Source organism: Orycteropus afer, unplaced genomic scaffold (genome assembly GCF_000298275.1).
Source record: "Orycteropus afer afer isolate SDZICR_OR568_19922 unplaced genomic scaffold, OryAfe1.0 scaffold00383, whole genome shotgun sequence".
Lineage (NCBI taxonomy): Eukaryota > Metazoa > Chordata > Mammalia > Tubulidentata > Orycteropodidae > Orycteropus > Orycteropus afer.
Window position 1 is genome coordinate 897,843 of NW_006921970.1, and position 23,282 is coordinate 921,124.

The following is a 23,282-nucleotide window of genomic DNA, read 5'->3' on the forward strand; positions in this document are numbered from 1 at the left end:
TGGAACAAGGGATATCATAGCTGTTGTCAGATGGATCTTGGCTCAAGACAAAGAATACCAGAAAGATGTCTACTTGTGTTTTATTGACTGTGCAAAGGCATTTGATTATGTGGATTATGACAAATTATGGATAACATTGAGAAGAATGGGAATTCCCGAGCACTTGATTGTACTCATGAGAAATCTGTACCTTGACCAGGAGGCTGTCATTCGAAGGAACAAGGGGACACTGCCTGGTTTAAAATCAGGACAGGAGTGCGTCAGGGTTGTTTCCTTTCCCTGTACTTATTCAATCTATATGTTGAGCAAATAATGCGAGAAGCTGAACTATCTGAAGAAAAACATGGCATCAGGATTGGAGGAAGAATCATTAACATATGCAGACGATACAACTTTGCTTGCTGAAAGTGAGGATGACTTAAGGCACTTACTGATGAAGGTTGAAGAATACAGTTTGCAGTATGGATTACGTCTCACTATAAAGAAAACAAAAGTCCTCACAACCAGACCAATGAGCAGCATCACAATAAATGGAGAGAAGATTGAGGTTGTCAAGGAATTCATGTTGCTTTGTTCTACAATCAAAGCCAATGGAAGCAGCAGTCAGGACATTAGACGTCATGTAGCATTAGGAAAGTCAACCGCGAAGGAACTTTTTCAAGTGCTGAGGAGCAAGGATGTCTCCTTGAGGACTAAGGTGTGCCTGACAGAAATTATGTTATTTCCAATTGCCTCATATGCATGTGAGAGCCAGACAATGAATAAGGAAGGCCAAAAAAGAGTTGATGCTTTTGAGTTGTGGTGCTGGCGAAGAATGCTGAAAGTACTGTGGACTGCTAAAAGAACTAACATATCTGTCCTGGAAAAAGAGCACCCGAAATACTCCTTGGAAGTGAGAATAGCCAGACTTCGTCTCACCTATTTTGGTCATGTTGTCAGAAGGGATCATTCCTTGGAGAAGGATGTCATGCTTGGTAGGTTGGAGGGCCGACGAAAGAGGGGGAAGCCTTCAAGGAGATGGATTGACATGGTGGCTGCAATGATGGGATCAAGTATAGCAGGGATCGTGGAGCTGGCACAGGATCAGGCAGTGTTTTGTTCTGCTGTGCATGGGGTCGCTATGAGTCGGAAACGACTCCACGGCATCTAACAACAACAGCATATGAATTATTAGCTATTTGTTTAATTAAGACAATTCTAAAAATGTTAGTCTCATTATTAACTGAAATTGCATATATAGATTGCAATAAATTATATTTTATTATTTATGACTTCATTTATTATTTTACCATATGAACCTAATACTCTGAAAGTATTTTTCCCTAAACTTGATAAAAATGAATTAGTGCATTTTCTTCTCTCCATTTATGTAAATACTAATAGCCATCCTTAAATAATAAATTAATGACCTAGAAAACCAGAAATTTGATGGTTTTGTTACACTAAAAGACTTAGTATTGAAAAATTGATACTCCTTCTCCAATATTTAAAAAGCTGATGGAATCTCATGAGTAAAGTCATATATCTTAAAGTCACAGGATCCACTTTGAGGAAATGATTTTTTTTCTTTAAAATACATTTTATTGAAATATAATTTATGTATAGTGAAATACACAAAACTAAAGTGACACAGGTCAAGGTCAATGTTATTATTTATTTTTTTTTTGGCAGTCTTCCTTCCCTTTCCCTTCCATCCCTGGTAACCAACAAAGAAATTTTCCTTCCATATATAAATGTTGTAGAAAGAATGATTTTATTATTTTAATCATTTTGTGGGTTCCTTGATCTAACTTTGTCTAGTTTCCAACATTTTATCTCTTCACTTTAACCATATTATTGTGAGCATACAATTGCCTTAATGTACAAACAATGATAATAAGAAATAGAAAAATGTTTTCTACTTACTAAATTCACAATTCATCAGACTTCAGAATTAAAGCATAAATTCTATCCAGTCCAGGGATTGCACTAAAGTTAAAATGATACAAAGAAAATTAACATGGCTTCTGGCAAAGATGCTGCTTGAATACATAAATAATTCCTTATTTTTTTTTATCTCTAACCACCTAACTCTGGTTTAGAGACCTTTTCTGTATCTTACCTTAATAACTGTACTTCCTCTGCCATGACATTTTAAAAAGCATGTTATAATTTTATTATAATTTTCTTTCTATATTTTAAGTTCCATAAGGACAGAACAGACTGTATTCATCTTGCTCACCATTGTATTTCCAGCAAATGAGCACAGATTTTGGCACACATTAAGTTCTCATTTATATGCAAAGAGCTGAATGAATGAAAAAGTGAAAGGAAAAGGGTGCTAAAATAATAGTAGAAAAACTTTAAATGAAAAATACATATACTTTAAAGGGAACATTTCAAAAAATCTCTCTCTTTTATAATCAAATTTTATCTTCACTATAAACAGGAATAAATATAGAAATTAATTAGGAAACTAAGTTAGGGTGAATGCATATGACAGAAGGAATAGTTTGTACCATAGATTTAAATAAAACCGGCAATAGATTTTGGCATAATTATAGACTTGAGAACAGATGTACATATTTGAACTCTGGGTTTCTCATATTTTTCTTATTTAATTAATGTAGTTAAATCATCATGCTTGTTTTAGTGAATATTCAATTAAATGCTTGAAATAATGTTAGTTTTTATGAAATACAATACTAAAGTGGAAATTATTTTGGTTTGTTACCTTGAGATAGAATTCTAATTACCAACAACATTTTTAAAAGTCAATATATTGTTTAATTGCAAATATAAATTGTAAAATCAATATAAGTTGAACTTTAAAAGTCACAAATTAAATAAGAAACTAGAAAATTAATGATTAGGAAATAATAGGCTAATAAATAAAAAATGTTAGGTTTATAATACCTAATATAAAAATATATTATAAAACCTTATATAAAAATATTAGGTTGGTAATACTTTCTGATAAAATAAAATTTTGCATAATACTACATTAAAAATATTAAAATTAAGCATCTCGACTTTATAATAAATGTGAAGAAGCAGAGCATCATAATTTGATTTTTTGTTCTGTAAAATTCATAAGAAGCAAAAACAAAGGAAAGTAACAGAAGAAAATATGACCTTCAATGAAACAAAGCAATAACCATACCTTCATCATAAACTATGAAGAATATGTGCCAAATACATGGAAGCAGGAACAAAATGAGAAAAAAAAATGTCCAGAAGTACAGGTTTTTCTTCAGATTTTGGCTGTGTCCTATTTTTCAATGTGATAACCCACATAGCATTTTTCCATTCCTCTCAATGAATGTATCCTAAAGTATGCATAAGATGGGTAGGTTTGTGCTTTTTCTGTCTTCCATAATTTGAGCATCTTGGTCCACTGCATGTGATTCTAGTATACAAATGCACTTATTTTTTGTACAACCTGGACTCTAAATGTATGCCAATTTTTATTTGGTGCTCAACTATAGAAGGAGGAATCTTTTCCAACAATGGAGGAAAAATTGGCTCTTCTGAATTTATTGAGAAATTGTATACTGAGCTTCAAATGGAATATTCCAAAAGATTTTTTAGAATAAATTTTCATATTTCAGATTTTTCCCTCATGAAATCACAAATTATAGGACTATCCTACTGATAAACTGCTTCCTAACATAATAAAAAAAGCCAAAGTATAGGATTATGGAGAGCTCTGGTAGCATAGTGCCTAAAGCACTTGACTGCTAACCAGAAGGCTGGCAGTTCAAACCCACCAGCCACTCCTCAGAAGGAAGATGAGGCAACCTACTTCCGTAGTGATACTACCTTGGAAACCCAAGGAGGGGTCGCTATGAGTCAGGTCTGACTTGATGGCACATAACAACAACAATAACATAGGATTATGGTTTAAAAGGGAAAAGTTTGCCAAGAACAGAGAGATTTGGAGAATTTTGGCTCATTTCTATGCAAAATTTTCACAAACTTTGTGGAATTATGTAATTTAATAGGGAAATAAAAATGAGCAAACAAATCCTGGTCAAAAATTTAAAACAAAAAGTCAATTTAACAACAACTATGGAATGAAAAGAGAAAAATATTTGAAATAGTTAACCATGTTTGAAGTAGTTAACATAGGCCCAGATGGGTTTACAGGAGATCTCTTTCACACTTCTGAGGAATAATCAGAATGTAATTTAAATTCTTTCAGACCATAGGGGAAAAAAGGAAATTTCCCAAACTATTTAAAAAAAAAAAAAAAAAACTAGAATAATAATTCTACTAAAGTTTTAAAAAAATCTCTCTCTTTCTCTTGCTTGCTCACTCTCATTCTCTCTCACAAAAAGACAAAAAAAAAAAAGGTTTCGATTTTGATTACTCATGCAGAAATCTTAAATGAGACAATTTTAAGGCTCATAATGCAACACTTTTATACATTGACTATGAGAGTTTTACTCTGAAAATGCAAGAATAATTCAGTATAAAGATATAATTTATGGATTCACCATATTTGAATTTGTTGAAAAAAAGAAAAACTCATTATTATCTTAATAGAACCTGAAGATCATTTTTTAAAACTATGATAAAGGGCTATTAAGTTTATGGTAATGATGGTGGAAACATTTGCTAATGATATCAAGAATGATTGCCCAATTTGAGGTTTGTAAATAATGTCAGTTATTTATATATGTAGAAATTGTTGAATTGGCATATGTTGTTTGTATATTTTCACCACAAAAATATTATTCTTCTCTGATCCAAATCACACTGCCGTTGAGTCAGATCCGACTCATAGCAACCCCTCCTTGGGTTTCTGAGGCGGTATCACTATGGAAATAGATTGCCCAACCTTCCTTCTGAGGAGTGGCTGGTGAGTTTGAATTATCAGCCTTCTGGTTAGCAGTCAAATGCCTTAGGCACTATGCCACCAGAGCTCCCTCTTCTCTGATAGTAGTGCTTGATAAGATGATAACTATTAGAATTTTTCATAACATAATTAAAAAGAAAAAAAATAGCTATTTTAACTCAAAGCAAAAACTACCTGCTTAATGCTGAAATATTAAACAAATTTCAATTGTAGTAAAAATTTTTGTAAAATAGTCTTTGTTAGATTAAAACTGTCCATAATTTTTTTTTTTTCACTCTACTATTGAGAAGTAAAACTTATTTCTTTTTTGCTGGGGTGACTTTGTAACTATTTATGTGATAAAAACAATGAAGTGACACAGCATCAGTTCTAATTTAAACCTTCAAAAAGGCCTGGCAATTCCTTCTTTGGTTTTATTGGGAGCCTTAGTTTGTGCAAAAAGAATAAGGAGGCCACAAGAGGAAGACAGAATCACCATCAATAACCAAAGCCCTATTCCTGCGAGGCCAGACATGCTGCCTCCCTCCAGCCCTTTCTCCAAACTTTCCTCGCAGAGCACCCACCACCTCTCTCCTGGGTTCGATAATTCGCTGCAGTGGCCACACAGAACTCACAGATTACAAGGTTTATTAGGGAAGCACCAGGCTACAATTCAAATTCAGGAAAAAATGCTCAGTCTCTTTCCCAGCCCACCGTCTCTCAGCCAAGTCTCTCACAGTCTCTCCCCCAGCAATGCATGTCCCTCAGTGTCTTACTCAGCAATGCCTGTCTCTTGCATCTCTTTCCCAGCAGCACATGTCTCTTTCAGGAGTGCCTGTCTCTTTCAGCAGCACCTGTCTCTTTCAGCAGCACGTCTTCCTCAACCAGCAGAGAGAGTTCTGCCTCTAGGAGGCCTTCTTTCAGCCCGGCAGAGTGGTCAAACTAGCCAATCATAGCACCAGAACTCTAAGCACCTGAGAGAGAGTGGGAACCTCCCAGAACATTGTTTTGTGCCACTCCCAACAGAAATACTCCAGTTGGACAACTTTTGCAATCAGGAGCTCCTCAGTTGCTCATAGCAAATCCCACCTTGGAATTTACAAAGACTTATAGGTAGAAAAGCCATATTAAGTAATTTACTACCCCACAAGTTGTTATTTGAGAAATAAACTACCATACAGAGAGAACATATGAAGAGATCAAGTGGAGAAACCTAGAGAAGGAACTTTGAGACTACATGAAGTAACTATCCTAGCATCCTAGTCAAGCCTCCAAATGACTTCAGCTCTCATTGTGCCCAGATATTTGACTGTTGCTATAAAAGTGTAAAAGAGCCAGGGAGCTTTTGACTAAAGTAAAATGAGTGAACATAACCATCTCTCTGTTGTATTCAGCAAAATTAAATATAATCAGCAATGCATGACTTTTGTTCTTTTATCTGGTACATGACCATCGGTAACCAAAGAAATATTTTTCTCTGTAGTCAAGTCAGGATATGGTAGGAATGTACTGAATGTTATTGTTGTTGTTAAGTGCCAGTCTGGTTACCCAGTGCCACTCTGACAAGAATATACCACAAATGGGATAGCTTGAAGAACAGGAGTGTATTCTCTTACAGTTTGGAGGCTTTAAGTCCAAGTTCAAAGTGCCAGGCTCTAGGGGCTGTATGAAAGCCCCTCAACCTTGGGCTTCAGCTCTGCCTCCTGCTCCTGGAAGATGGAGGCTTTTCTTCACTCAGACAGCTGCTGGCTGCTGAGGCTGACAAGTCCAAGGTTGACAAGTAAAAAAGCACAGTCTTAGTGTCACCAAGCAATATGGCAAGCCACTAATTCAACTCCAGATGAAGTCCCAAAATCAGCAGGGCGTGGCAGGCTGTTGAACAATGATTTGGCTACATGCAGGGTTCAAGTGTGCCAAAAGGCTAGAGACCAATCCCAAAGCTTTTCCTTATATAGGGGAAACAGACCACATCCCTAAAGCAACTATTCAGCTGCTTGTGGAAGTTTACCACCATGGAGTTGATTGCCAGTTTCATCATGGGAAATAACTACCTCCAGCTGCCCAACCACTCAACCAGGCCCAGCCAAGTTGACAACAACCTTTACCACAGTGCCATAGAGCTTGTTTCAACTCATACTGACCCTCTGTACAATAGAATGAAACACGACCTGGTCTTGTGCCACCTTCACAATCCTTGCTTGAGCCCACCCTTGCAGCAGCCGCTGTGTCAATCCATCTTATTGAGGATTTTCCCCTTTTTTTGATGACTCTTTACTTTATGAAGCATGGTATCCTTCTCAAGGGACTGGTCTCTTCTGGCAGTATGACCAAAAAAGGTGAAATGAAGTCTAGCCATTCTCACTTCTAAGGAGCATTCCAGCTGCACTTCTTCCAGGACAGATTTGTTCATTCTTCTGGCAGTCCATGGTATTTTCAGTATTCTTTGCCAGCACCATAGTTCAAAGGCATCAATTCTTTGGTTCCTTATTCATTGTACAGCTTTCACATGTAAATGAAGTAACTGAAAATATCATGGCTTGAGTTAGGCACACCTTAGTTGTAAAATTGCCATCTTCTCTCCTCAATACTTTAAAGAGGATTTTTGAAGCAGATTTGCCCAATGCAATGTGACCTCTGATTTCTTGACTGTTGCTTCCATTGGTGTTGATTATGGATTCCAGTAAAATGAAATCCCTGATTATTTTTCTCCATTTATCATGATGTTACTTATTGGTCTGGTGGTTTTCTTTATGTTGAGGTGTAATCCATACCGAAGATAGTAGTCTTAGATCTTCATCAGTAAGTGCTTCAAGTCATCTTTACTTTCAGCAAGGAAGATTGTATAATTTGCAATCTAAGGTTGTTAATAAGTCTTCCTCCCATCCTGATGCCATGTTTTTCATATAGTCCAGTTTATTGGACTATTTGCTCACATATAGATTAATAAGTATGGCTAAAGGACTCAACCCTGACACACACCCTTCCTGACTTTAAACAACGCAGTATCCTTTTGTTCTTTTTGAATGGCAGTCTAAGGTCTATGTACAGATTCCTTACAAGCACAATTAAGTGTTCTGGAACTCTTATTCTTCACAACATTATACATAATTTGTTATGATCTACACTGTCAAATGCCTTTGCATTGTAGGTAAACATCTTTGTTTTCATCCAAGATCTATGTGACATCAGAAATTATATTCCTTGATCCACATCCACTTCTGAATCCACCTTGAATTTCTGGAAGATCTCTTAATATACTGGTGTAACCATTTTTTAATTATCTTCAGCAAAATCTTACTTGCGTATTATATTAATGATATTATTTGATAATTTCCATATTCTGTTGGGTCACCTTTTTGTTGGAACAGCACAAATATAGATCTCTTCCAGTCTACTGGCCACATAGAGGTTTTCTAAATCTTTTGGCATAAACGAGTAAGTGCCTTAAGTACTGCATCTGTTTGTTTAAACATCTAAATGGATAGTCTGTAAATTCTTGGAGCCTTATTTTTCACCAATTCATTCAGTGCAGCTTGGATGCCTTACTTCAGTATCACTGGTTCTTGATCATATGCTATCTCCTGAAATGATTGAATGTTGACCAATTATTTTTGGTACAGTGACTGTATTGCTTCAATTTTCTTTTGATCCTTCTCACGTCATTCAATATTTTGTCCATAGAATCCTTCAGTAGTGCAATTAGAGGCTTGAATTTTTTCTTCAGTTCTTTCAGCTTGAAGAATGCTGAGCATGGTCTTCCCACAAATTACTAAGATACAAACAAAGTTATCATTGTTTTAATTCTCTAATCTTTGAGGTAATTTGTTATAGATCAAAAATAATTGGAAAAGAATTGGTACTTAAACCTCTAACAAAAAAATCACACATGTTGCATTTGCATTTGGGCATGGTAGTGAACAGAAGACATAAGGGTCTGGAAGAGATTGTAAAGGCTGAAAGTAAAGAGAAATAAAAGTGTCCTTGGAAAAAGGGCCACCTGTTCTATGAGATGATGGGCATTTTGCTAACAATGTTATTGCAGGTAATGTGAAAATTATCTGTGCTGCATGTGTGTATCATTAGGAAATAAGGAATATATTATGCACACACACATCCACACCACACACACACTACACACATACACACACACCTGAATGTGAATAATGAGATTTTCAGGTAGATTGTCAGTAGAAAGTATTTTCAAGCAGAATCTAGAGGAAACATTCCCAACATTTGCTCTTTGCAAATATCTTCATTATCTTATCTTGCAAAATATAATTGCTTCATATTATCATATTCTCCTGCCATAAAAATACTCTTATAGTAAGAAAGAGTCTCAGGATAAAAATTAAATCTATGGCATGTAAAAAGATCATGTGCGTTCAGAACGAAGACCTCAAGCTTGCAGCTATAAGACTCTTTGCTAAGACTTTAGAATAATGTTTTCTTTCAGACCCTCTCTGCTAGACAATAGACTGTCTAAAATTCTTAAGAGTTTTGTTGTATAGTATTTTGACTCTCAGTACAGGGTAGAGAGGGGAGAATCTTGAAAAGATAAGTGGGCGTGACTTTGTTTACTGGAGTAGATTTTAGTTAATACACAGGAAACCTATACAAATTTTAAGGGACTTATACTAGATGTTTTGGAAAGGATAGAGACTGTTCAAAACTAAAGAGACTTTATTATCCTCAATTCCTTACAGGCAGGAAACTAACATAGAAATGGATTTATTCAATGGCTTACATGGGAAATTTCTTATGGATAACTAACTCAAAGGATGAAACCAAGAGCCCACAGTGTGAAACCATAAGCCCCAGAGAATCACCCCCAAGAATTAGAACTAGTCTCAAATCAAAGAGTAGCTCTATTTTCCTATTTGGCTTTCAAAATTACCACAGACCAGTGACTACGAGGTGCTATGTGCCTTTTGTTTTCTCTTATTTCTTTTGAACAGAAATATCTTTTTGGCTCTCTTGTCATTGTATGTTGAGTATGTGATTGTAAATACACACACACACACACACATAAATTCTAAAGTAAGATCTATATTTTAATAGTAGATATTCCTGAGGAGCCTAATGAACATTTGGAGCTAATTTAGATGATTTCTTGATTTTGAAACTTAGGATAAAACTTTTGGAGTTCCTGGGAGGTGATAAATATACTTCACAAGAAATAAGAATGTTATGTATGGATTCAATTATATGCCCCCAAAAGAAATGAAATTGCAATCCCTGTATCTCTGAATGTGATTTTTTTTTTTTTTTTGGAAATAGAGTTTATTTTGTTATGTTAATAATATTATACTGGATTAGTTTGGGTCCTAATTTTTTCTGAGTGAAGTCTTATAAAGAGGGGTATAGACACACAGAGAGAGACAGATACAGGGTGAGATGCCATGTGAATAACAATGTACAAGCCAAAGAATGCCAAAGAATGCCCACGACTACCAAAAAGTAGGGACAATTTCCAAGAGTTGATCCTAGAATTTGTACTTCTGGCCTCCAAAAGCATGAGACTTTTTTTTTTTTTTTCAATTTAAAGCCATGCACTTTGTGGTATTTTCTTATAGTAGCCCTAGGAATATGAATAATTTGGAAAGGAATATGAATAATTTGTGGCAGAAGGGAGATTGTGAGAAATGTTATTAAAGAAGACTGGACATTCTTCATCCCCCAGCTGAAAAATAAAATTTATTTCCCTTTCTCTCTGTTATATCTGGATTACCCTGTGACTGCTTAAGCAATAGAAGGGGATGGAAGTAATTCTAAGTAAGTTCTGTACTGAAGAAACCTTACCCACTTTCACTTTTGCACTTTTGAAGAGATTTGAAGTACCATGTGAGAAACCTAACTACACTGCTTGTTAGACTATGTTGTGAAAATATTGACAGTGGACAGACCCTGAGAAAACAAGGAGACAAGAAACGATCAGCTGTTACAGTGTCCCAGTCATGTCTTTAGATCCAGTCCCTGATGCAATTTCAGGACAGTTGCATGAGTAATCCCAAGTAAAACTCATAGAAGACCTGCTCTGTTAATCCAAGTAAACCCACAGAACTGTGATAGATAATAAATGGTGAATGTTTTAAACCACCAAGATTAGGGTGGTTTAATATACAGCCACAGAAAACTAAAATATCCACCATAAACATTATAATTTCAAGTACTTCACATTAGAAATACCTGTTAATGCTAATTGTTAAGAGAAAGATATAATAAATATCAAAATGGGAAGGAAATTATAAAATTATTATTATTATTTGCATGTAATACAGTTATATAACTGGAAAATGCAAGAGAAGGGAAAAATAGTTGGTAACTCAACTGGTCTCAAAATTAATATACAAAAATTATTAGCTTTTGAGTTTTTAAAAAATCACTGTTTAGAGAACAGTAGAACAACCTCATTCATGGAAATAATGAAAGATAAAATATCTAAAAATATGCTTAACAAAAATTACAAAATCTTTATATAAAGAAATTTAAGAACTTCTTTAGGATATTAAAAAAAAAAGGCTTAAATATAAAGCATAGCTTGTTTTTGAGTTAAATATGCTCAATGTTTTTAGAATTTCAATTCCTCATATAGCAATCAATAAATGGAATGTGACCCACATGAAAATATTCTAACAGAATGTTTCCCAAATGTGATAAAATTATACCATATCCTTCTAGAAAAACAAACATGAGAAAACAACAAGGGAAATTATGGAAAATAACATTTATGATGGATAACTAGAACAATCAAATTAAAAAATACAACATAAATCTGGAATAGTAAGTTTTGTGCTCTCAAGGGAAAGAACAATTAAGGACAGACTGAAATCATGGAAAGATGTGGCATATGATAAATGTAGGAAAATGTTGGGCAGAATCTAGGTAAGGGGGAGGGAAAGAGCCCCCACTCAAAATCAGGAAGGGGGAAAAGCCAGGGCTGATGGTGGCAGGATCCAGGTAAGGGGAAGGTGAAGAGGTTTTGAACAGCTAAGGGAGACAAATATGTCTGTCAGTTTGTCCTACTGTTGTGGCTTGTGTGTTACTGGGAGGCTGTAGGCTGTGCCACTGGTATTTCAAACATGAGCAGGGTTGTACATGGTACACAGGTTTCAATGCAGCTTACAGACTGAGACAAGCTTGGAAGAAGGGAGAGGCCATCCACTTTTCAAAGAATTGGCCAGGGAAAACCTTATGAATAACAGAGAAACACTGTCTGATACAGTGCCAGAAGATGAGCCCCTTAGGTTGGAAGGCACTCAAAATAAGACTAGAAAAGAGATGCCTCATCACAGTGGAAGAAACCTTAATTATATGGGTAAAGTAAAGCTTTTGGAACCTCCCTTTACTGATGTGGCATGATGCAAACTGAGGAGAAACAGCTGCAAACATCCATTAATAATTGGATCACAGAATGTGTGAAGTATAAATCTAGGAAAATTGGAAGTTGTCAAAAATGAAATGGAACACGTAAAGATCAATATCCTAGGCATTAGAGAGCTGAAATGGACTGGTTTTGGCCATTTTGAATCAGACAACCATATGATCTACTATGCTCTGAATGACAAATTGAAGAGGAATGGCACGGCATTCATCATCACAATGAGTGTTTCAAGATCTATCCTGAAGTACAATGCTGTCAGTGATAGGATAATATTGATACAAGGAAGACCAGTTAACACAACTATTATTCAAATTTATGCACCAACCACAAAAGCCAAAGATAAGAAAATTGAAGATTTTTATCAACTTCTGCAGTCTGAACTTGACAAGATGTGTAAATTATCACTGGTGACTGAAATGCAAAAGTTGGAAACAAAGAAGAGTCACTGGTAGTTGGAAAATACAGCCTTGGTGATAAAAATAATGCTGCAGATCACATGATAGAATTTTGCAAGACCAATGATTCATAGCAAGTACCTTTTTTTCAACAACACAAATGGTGGCTATAGACATGGACTTCACCAGATGGTGTACACAGGAATCAGATTAACTACATCTGTGGAAAGAGGCACTAGAAAATCTCAATATCTTCAGCCAATACAAAGCCAGGAACTGACTGTGGGACAGACCATCAACCACTCATATGCAAGTTCAAGTTGAAGGTGAACAATTAAAACAAGTCGATGAAAGCCAAAATATGATCCCCCTGAATTTAGAGACCATCTAAAAATAGATTTGATGCATTGAACACCGATGACTGAAAACCAGAGGAGTTGTGGAATGACATCAAGAACATCATCCATGAAGAAAGCAAGAGGTCATTAAAAAGACAGAAAAGTAAGAAAAGACCAAAATGGATGTCAGAAGACACTCTGAAACTTGCCTTTGAAGAGAGTAGGAGAGTAGCTAAAGCAAGTGGAAGAAATGACAAGATAAAAGAGCTGAACAGATTTCAAAGAGCAGCTCAAGAAGACAAAGTCAATTATTATACTGAAATATGCACAGAACTGGAGTTAGACAACAAAAAGAGAAGAACATGCTTGGCATTTCTCAAGCTGAAAGAACTGAGGAAAAAATTTAAGCCTCAAATTGCAATATTGAAAGATTCTGTGGGCAAAATATTGAATGATGCAGGAAACATCAAAAGAATATGGAGGAAATACACAGAGTCATTGTACCAAAAAGGATTGGTCGATGTTCATCCATTTCAGGAGATGACATATGATCAAAAATCAATGGTATTGAAGGAAGAAATTGAAGCTGCATTGAAAGAAGTGGTGAAAACAAGGCTCCAGGAATTTACCGAATACTCACTGAGATGTTTCAACAAATGGATGCCACTCTGGAGGCACTCACTTGGCTATGCCAGGAGATTTGGAAGACAGCTACCTGGCCAACTAACAGGAAGAGATCCATGTTTGTACCCATTCCAAAGAAACGTGATCCCACAGAAGGTGGAAATTATCATACAGTATCATTAATATTGTACTCAATAAAATCTTAATGAAGATAACTCTAAAATGGTTGCAGTGGTATACTGACAGAGAACTTCCAGAAATGCAAGCTGGATTCAGAAGAGGATATGGAATGAGGGATATCATTGCTGATGCCAGATGGATCTTGGCTCAAAGCAAAGAATACCAGAAAGATGTTTACTTATGTTTTACTGACACAAAGTATTTGATTGTGTGGTTCATAACAAATTATGGATAACATTGAGAAGAATGGGAATTTCGAACACTCAATTGTACTCATGAAGAATCTGTACATAGACCAGAAGGCTATCATTCGAACAGAACAAGGGGACTCTGCATGGTTTAAAATCAAGTAGGGAGTACGTTGGAGTTGTATCTTTTCACCATACTTATTCAATCGGTACACTGAGCAAAAAATCCAAGCAGCTGGACTATATGAAGAAGAATGTGGCGTCAGAATTGAAGGAAGAATCATTAACAACCTTTGATATACTGACGACACAACTGTGTTTGCTGAAAGTGAGGATGACTTGAAGCACTTAGTGATGAAGACTGAAGACTACAGTCTGCAGTATGGATTACACCTCAGTGTAAAGAAAACAAAAATCCTCACAATAGGACCTATAAACATCATCACAATAAACGGAGAAAAGACTGAAGTTGTCAAAGACTTCATATTATCTGGTTCAACAATCAACACCAATGGAAGCAGCAGTCAGGACATCAGAGGACACATTGTGGAAATCGGCTACAAAAGACCTCTTTTCAGTGCTGAAGAGCAAAGATGTCTCTTTGAAGACTAAGGTACGCCTGACAAAAGCCATGGTATTTTCAGTCTTCTCATGTGCATGTGAGAGCTGGACAATGAATAAGGAAGACTGAAGAAGAGTGCATGCTTTTGAGTTGTGCTGCTGGCAAAAAAATGCTGAAAGTGCCATGGACTGCTAAAAGGAATAACAAATCTTTCCTGGAAGAAGTGCAGCCAGAATGCTTCTTGGAAGCAAGAATGGCCAGACTTCATCTCTCCAACTTTAGTCATGTTGTAAGAAGGAGCCATTCCCTGGAGAAGGATATAATACTTGGTAGGGTGGATGGTCAATGAAGAAGGGGAAGGCCCTCTACAAGATGGATAGACAGTGGCTGCAATGATGGGCTCAGGTATAGCAAGTATAGTGAGACTGGCACAAGACTGGGCAGTGTTTCGTTCTGCTGTGTATAGGGGTCTCTATGAGTATGCTCGACATTACCTAGCAACAACAGTATTAGGGCAACTGGCTAACTCAATAAAGCTAAATTCCTATTTTTCTCTTTATTCTGAAATAAATTCCAGATGATACAGAGATTTAAACATGAAAAGAACCCCATAAGTGTGTTAAAGAAATATAAGAGTTTTATTCAAAAATTTTAAATGGGAAGGTCTTTCTGAGTTTGAGATATAACTTATGGAAGAGCTTACAAATTCTTCCAAAATTAAGTTTCACATAACCTTCAACTCAAAAATTCAATGTTTAGGCATTTATTCTACAGTTATATTTATATAAGTAAGCAAAGTATAGTTATATTCTTATAAGTATGCAAATATATAAAATATTTTTCATAGCATTATCTTCCATAAGAACCAATTAAAAGTAATCTAAACATACACTAAAATAACCCAAACTTCCACCTATAGATAAATTTATTTATTAAATAAATTTTGGTTCCTCTATGTGGTAGAAGACAAAGTAGCTCTTTAAAAAGTAGCATAATCCTGTATGTTCAATCAGAGAACACTATTTATGACATGTTAATAATACAAAATGAACTATATATTAATAATATATTTTGAAAAGGAAAAGTACAGAAAGTTGTATAAATTATCATCTCTTTTTTATACATCACATAGGACATATAATGGTCTAGCACATGAGTAATATGTTTCTGTGAGGATGAATGAGAAACATTTTAACATGTCATAAATTATTGGTCTATGCATTTCTCCTTTTGTGTTTTTATTTTGTTTTACTTTTAATCTTTTTCAATTTCCTTCACCCTAATTTCATCCTCCCCTGAATTACCAGCTATTTGATTAACCTAAATGGAAATTTTCTCTGGACTCTTTCTCCATTATTATATCTTACAACTTCCATATTTATGGAAAGATCTAGTTATTTTATTTATTTATTTTTTTGGTCTTATACAATAGTAATGCTTAAAGCATTTGACTGCTAACTAGAAGGCTGACAGTTCAAACCCACTAGCCACTCCTCAGGAGAAAGATTGGGGAATCTACATCCATAGTGAAACTGCTTCAGAAACCCAAGGAGGGGTTGTTGCTATGAGTTGGATATGACTCCATGGCAGTGAGGGTTTTTTTTTTTTTTTTGTACAGTAAGTAATTAGTACACCTACTCCTCACTTATCTACATGGTTTCATTCCAAAGACTAGATCATCAAGTGGTGGTGGTGGTGGTTGGGGGTTGTCTGCCGCCTCTGGGGCAGGAGAAGCTCACCATCACCTGGTTGTATTCCAGGCCTTGCCATTCCACATTCCCACTCCACTGGACTGAGAGATGGGCATTGGCAGTAGGCAACTACTGGGTCTACGGGCAGTGAGGCTTGGCCACCTGGGCCTGGCAGTGTCTGCAGAGATGGAAAAGGAGACTTCTGAGGCCCCACCTGACTCCTGAAGCTGTGATTCCTGATGCCTCCTTGAGGCCCATGTGTGCTGTCCAGCTGCTCAAGCTCACTGCAGGCCTGGCTCTTCTGTTCAACTCAGGTAATACCAACTCCCAGTGCCCCTTGTGGCCTTGCTCCCTCTTCTTCCTCCCTCTCTTACATCAGATCCTCATTAATGCATAAAATAGTTGGATAATAGTTTTTTTTACTATTATTGTAAATGCAAAATGTTGGATAACAATATAGGTGATAAGTGAGAAGTAGGAATGCTTAGTTTTTTTTTTTTTTAAAGTCTTGTGAGGAACAGGAAAGGATGAGGTTAATCAAACAGGAAAAGATGAGATTATTCAGAAGTGTGGATCTGAATTATTAAATAAATTTCTATTTTTATTTTTGATTTTAAGTGCATTTTTCCTTTGCTCGAAAAATATATGCTATGCTTCATACAAACAACCATTCCACATACTGTTGTTGTTATCAGCTGTTGAGTTGGCCCCTGATTCATGGTGACCCCTGAACAATGGAACAAAATGCTGTCTGGTTGTGTGCTATCCCATGGTTGGTTGTAGATGGGACCATTGTGATACATGTTTTCATTGGCTGATTTTTGGAAGCTGGTGGGCAGGCCTTGATTCTTAGTCTGGAAGCTCCACTCAAACCTGTTGAGAATCACAGGAAGTGATTTCACAGGAAGACAGTGGTGGCTATGCATGAAGTGCATTGGCAGGGCATTAAACCAGGTCTCCTGCACGCAAAACAAGAATTCTGAGACTGAACCACCCATGTTCCCTTACATTATAAGATGCTTTAAGGTGATATGGATATTGACTCTTTCTAATGGTTAATTCATGCCTTTGAAGATGGATTCCATGGGAAAAGTTAAGACTTAAGAATTTTAACTTGCGTTCTAATGAGCATTGTTCCTTCATCGATATGCAGTCAATGCATATTTAGTTGTAACTATACTTGTGGAAGAGATATTAGTCAAACTAGTAATTCATATGACTTTGGACATTCGATTAAAATATGCATATGTCAAAATATACTGTCAATCTCCATGTCATTATTTAGTTCTCATTGGCTTCATAGGACACAAACTGAGTGATTCATGAGAAGAATCTTTAATTAGATAGTGATCAGCATTGAAACCAATGATCATTTTGACAGCAGGAGCATTATTTTTTATTAGGCTCTTTCAAAGTTTTTATAATATCTGCTTTTAATCAACTCTTGATAAATATAAGCAACAAAATTATTAGATACATAGTTTTCAAGAGAAAAAGGAGACATATAGTATTAATCAAGGAATCCTGGGTTTTTCTTGGGTGCACACAATGACAAGTTTTAATGCAATCCAGATTTATTTATCAAGTTACGACTTTAAATAGGTACATGAAAAAATATAATTATATGCTAGATAAAAGATTCAAAATAAGATTTACTTAAAAATAAATCTACAATATTAGGGAACAAATATGCTAATACTTAATCAACATCAACCAAACCCAAACCAAACTCACTGCCGTCGAGTTGGATCTGACTCATAGTGACCCCTCTTTGGGTTTCTGAAGTGGTATCATTATGGAAGTAGATTTCCCAATAATCAACACAGGCACATTGAAACTCACTTTAAAATGCTCATTGGATTGATCAGTGAAATATGAAAATTACTTTTCTTTTATTTGAGATTCACTCTGGTTATCAATAATATTATTTTTGTAATACATTGAACTTTAATATCTGTTTCACAGACAACACTGAATCTTCTTTGGCTCTAATAAAAATCAGGATATTTTCACTGCCAAGCTCTTGTCTTATTTTCTGACTACCTGTCTTTATGTAAGGAGCTCTGGTGGATAGTGGTTAAAGCACTTGGCTGCTAAGCCAAAGGTTAGTGGCTCCAACCTAACAGCAACTTGACAGAAGAAAGATGGGGCAGTCCGTAAAGATATACAGCCTTGGAAACAAGGGAGTTGCTGTAAGTCAGAATTGACTCCATGACAGTGAGCTTGATTGATTGAGTGATAAATTATTGATTGATTAGCAAATAAGAATAAAACATTAGCAAGATGGCAGCAAGAGAATAGCATTTCTCATGTGAGGTATAATATTAACTTCTTTTGGATATAACAGAGTCACCTAAGTTGGATAAGTGTATATTTCTATATTTTTTTTCTGTAACCTCTCAAACTACAAAATATATTATAATGATGAAGATCTGAAGTGAAAACTTGATCCATCCATAATAAAGATATTTCTATAAATATTCTAACATGAGAAACTAAATAGATCTGAAGCGAGACTCACTTTTAATTGAATTGGAAATCTAGTTTTCAAGAAAAAAGCTAAAGGATGTTGTTGTTGTTATGTGCCGTCGAGTCGGCCCCGACTCATAGCGACCCCTCCTTGGGTTTCCGAGGCAGTATCACTACGGAAGTAGGATTGCCCAACCTTCCTTCCGAGGAGTGGCTGGTGGGTTTGAACCGCCAGCCGTCTGGTTAGCAGGCAAGTGTCTTAGCCACTATGCTAGCTAAAGGATATATATATATATATATATATATATATATATATATATAAAACAATTCATCTTTAAAATTTCATACTTTGGAAATTCAATCCTATATCAGCACGGTCTCAAAAATCTTAATATGATATTTGTTAATTCACGATATTTTATAAAGTTCCTTATTATAATATGTCATAAAATTTTAAGCAACAAAGCCTTAAAATGAGACAAACGCATAAATGAATACATTAGAAAAGGAGTTGAGTAGCATTTGTTGTTGTTATGTGCTGTCGAGTTGGACCCGACTCATAGCGACCCCTCCTTGGGTTTCCGAGGCAGTATCACTACGGAAGTAGATTGCTCCATCTTCCTTCCGAGGAGTGCCTGGTGGGTTGAACCGCCAGCCTTCTGGTTAGCAGTCAAGTACCTTAGGCATCAAGCTACCAGAGCTCCTTAGTAACATTTAGTTTCTAAAAATCCTATTAGGTTAAAGCACCCATACAGAAGTAGCAACTGGCAACAGCAGTTCCTTTTTTTTTTTTTCCAAATGTGGAAACCCCTGCTAGTAATTACACATTGCATGCTGGTGGGTACGTTCAATAACCTTTAAAAGTGCGATTGGAGATCCCTTTTGCACTAGTCTGCTGTAAAAATTTATTCATTTAATATCCTTTCTATACCGAATGGTTTAAAAACCCAAGTATTTTTTTCTTTCACTATGATAACTGAATCTGTTATAAGATTTTATGCATAATAATCTTTCAGAAATGCCAGTCGTATCTAAATATAAAAAGAATGACAGCATAACTTCTTAGTAATATTATCATTCTAGATAACATGGACATTTTTACATATTTTAAGCTATACCCAAATATAACTGGATAAAATGTCTCTCTTGACAGCACATGTTTAACCTCTGAAAATTAGAAGCAAGTACTCCCATAGATTCAAGTCTCTGAATAGATGAGTAACCATTTTATTCAAATGCCATAGCCTAAAGTTAGCACCAATAATGATTATCACATGGAATTACTTTAAAAGAAAGATACTAGTAAGCACAATTAGCTTTTCAACAAAATAAGCATTGATGGAATTGCTAATATCTCTAAAACACATGAAAAATTATTCAGGTTGTACAGATGTTCATTTTACACTACTTGGCAAATCTTTCATTTTATGAAGTTACCTAGAAAGAAAGAAAAAAAGAAAAAAGACAGGGAAAAAAGAAAAGATTAAAATGGATGTCAGAAGAGACACTAAAATGTACCCTTGCATTCAGAGTAGCCAAAGCAAAGGGAAGACATGATAAAAGAGCTGAACAGAAGCTTTTAAAGGGCGACCATTTTAGAAGGTAGAATATGATCAAGAATGGATAGTACTGAAAGAAGAAGTACCAGTTGCACTGAAGGCATTGATGGAAAACAAAGCTCCAGGAATTGATGGAATACCAATTGAGATATTTCAACGAATGAAATACTGAAATGCTCAGACATCTATGCCAAGAAATTTGGAAGACAATTACCTGGCCAATCAACTGGAAGAGGTGCATATATATGCCCATCCCAAAGAAAGATAATCCAATAGAATGTGGAAATTTTTGAACAATATCATTAAAATCACACACAAATAAAATTTTTTCTGAAGAAAATTAGAAAATGTTTGAAGCAGTGTATTGACAAGGAACTACCAGGAATTCAAACCAAATTCAAAGAGGACGTGGAATGAGGGATATCATTGCTGATGTCAGATAGCTGTTGGCTGGAAGTGGAAAATGGGAGAAAAATGTTTAACAGTGTTTTATTGACTACACAAAGGCATTTGACTCTATGGATTATAACAGATTTCGTCCAACAGTGCGAGGAATGGGTATTCAAGAATATTTTATTGTGCTCATGAAGAACTTGCACACAGACCATCAGACAGTCATTTTAACACCACAAAGAAATAATACATGGTTTTAAATTGAGAATGGTGTGGGTAATGATTGTAGCCATTTACCACACTTATTAAATCTGTATGATGAGCAAGTCACTCTGAGAAGATGACCTATATGACAAAGAACATGACATCAGGGTTAAAGACTCATTAACAACTTAAAACATTCAAACGATACAACCTTGCTTTCTTAAAGTGGAGATGACTTGAAACACTAACTGATAATGATCAAAGACTATAACTTTCAAGATGGATTACATCTCCGCATAAAGAAAACAAAAATTCTCAAAACAGGACCAATAAGTAACATCATGACAAATTGAGAAAAAATGGAAGTTGTCAAGGATTTCATTTTACTGGGATCTACAATCAATGTCCATGGAAGCAGCAGTCAAGAAATCAAACGACATATTGCATTGTGCAAGGCTGCTAAAGACCTTTTCAAAGTGTTAAAAACCAAAGATGTCACTCTGAGAACTAAAGTGCACCTGACCCAAGCTATGGTATTTTCAATTGTCTCATATGCATACAAAAGCTGGACAATGAATGAGAAGACTGAAGAAGAATTGATGAATTTGAATTATAGTGTTGACCAAAGAATATTAAATATACCATGAACTGCCAAAAGAATGAAGAAATCTGTCTTATAAGGAGTACAGCCAGAATGCTCCTCAGAAATGAGGAGGATGAGAATTTATTTCACATAATTTGGACATGTTATCAAGAAGGACCAGGACCTAGAGAAGGACACAGTGCTTGGACAAGTAGACAGATAATGTAACAAGAGGAAGATGTTCAATGAGATGGGTTGTCACAGTGGCTGCAACAATATTCTTAAACATAGCGACATAGCAATGATAGTAAAAATGACACAGGATCAGGCAGTGTTTCATTGTATTCTACAAAAGGTTGCTATGTATTAGAACTGGCTGGAAGGTACCTCACAACAGCAACCAGAAAAAAAAAAAAGCTAACTATTGATGTTATTAGATATGCAGATAAAATTCAGACCTAGGGAGATCAGGTGCTGTAGTGCCTAACACATTTGACTGCTAACCAGAAGGCTAGTGGTTCAAACCCACCAGGCACTCCTTGGAAGGAAGACTGGGCAATCTAGAGATACCACCTTGGAAACTCAAGGAGGGGTTGCTGTGAGTAGGATCCAACTCTACAGCAGTTAGTTTTAGTTTTAAGTTTAAAAAAACTAGAAATCTGCCTTACTTTTTGCATTTTGAACATCATCCATTATTATATAACTACATGGCATTCTCTTAGTTTCTTCCCTCTTATGCCTGGAGTGCTTTGCACTCAAATTGTACTGCCTCTGGAAGTCAGTAGGCAATGCAAATGCATGAAGATACTCCAGTAGTATGTTTATTTCAGCCTTAAGTCACATGACCCTTGACCTCTATGGATTCTTCTCACAAATTTCATAGATACATAGGTATAGATACCAATAAACCAAACCAAACTCACTGCCATTGAATTGATTCTGACTCATAGTGACCCCCATAGGGTTTCCCAGGCAGTACATCTTTACTGAAGTAGATTGCCCCATCTTCCTTCCATGAAGTAGCTGGTGGGTTTGAGAGCAATGTAATAATAGTGATAAAGACTCCTGGCCTCAAATGGGACAATAGGAGGTGGTGGAAACCATCATGAACTGGAAATGCCAGACCATATGAGAAGTCCATTGAAGACTTAGCTATTTAGTTATAACTGAATAAATTGTATAAAGATTTTTTCTTTCATAAACTATTCACAAACTTATATCTTATACTCTTAAGAAATTATTTGCATCATGCATGAAAAGTAATAGCAATGCATCATGTTTTTATAACTTCACACAATGTCCTATCAGGTTGAATTTGGGAACTATAATTCCCATTAAATTACTCAGCAAATTAAGGAGTGCCAGATTATTTTCTCAGGCATTTCTTGCATAACTGACATGGCTCTTGGTTCCTTTCTAAGCTATTTATTGCTAGCATTTAATTTTTATCTAGCATAATTGATTTTAATGTATTTCAATCTGCTCTTAATTTGCACAAAAATAATTCCAGGCACTGTTTTTTATATACATATAGAGTTGCTGCACTAAAACTTCAAGAAAATGTGATTGCAATCAATACTTTCTCTTAATATATGTGTAAAGGATCTTCAGTCCACACAGTTATATTTTGGTCCTAAAGTTTATTCTTGGATGTTGTAAGATGATTTTAAAAAATTTATATTATGACATATTATTTGACTTTTTACATCATTTCATCTCCGGGAGCAAGGTAAGCACGGGCAGGCTTGTGCTTACTCACTGATCTGCACTGAACACTTTCCCTTGTTACCCTCCCAAGAGGGACCGGGTCTCCAGGAGCAAGGTAAGCAGGGCGTAGCACAGAGTAGCAGGCCGGAAGAGCAGGAGAAAGGGGTAAAACCCAGGAAGCCAAAGGGA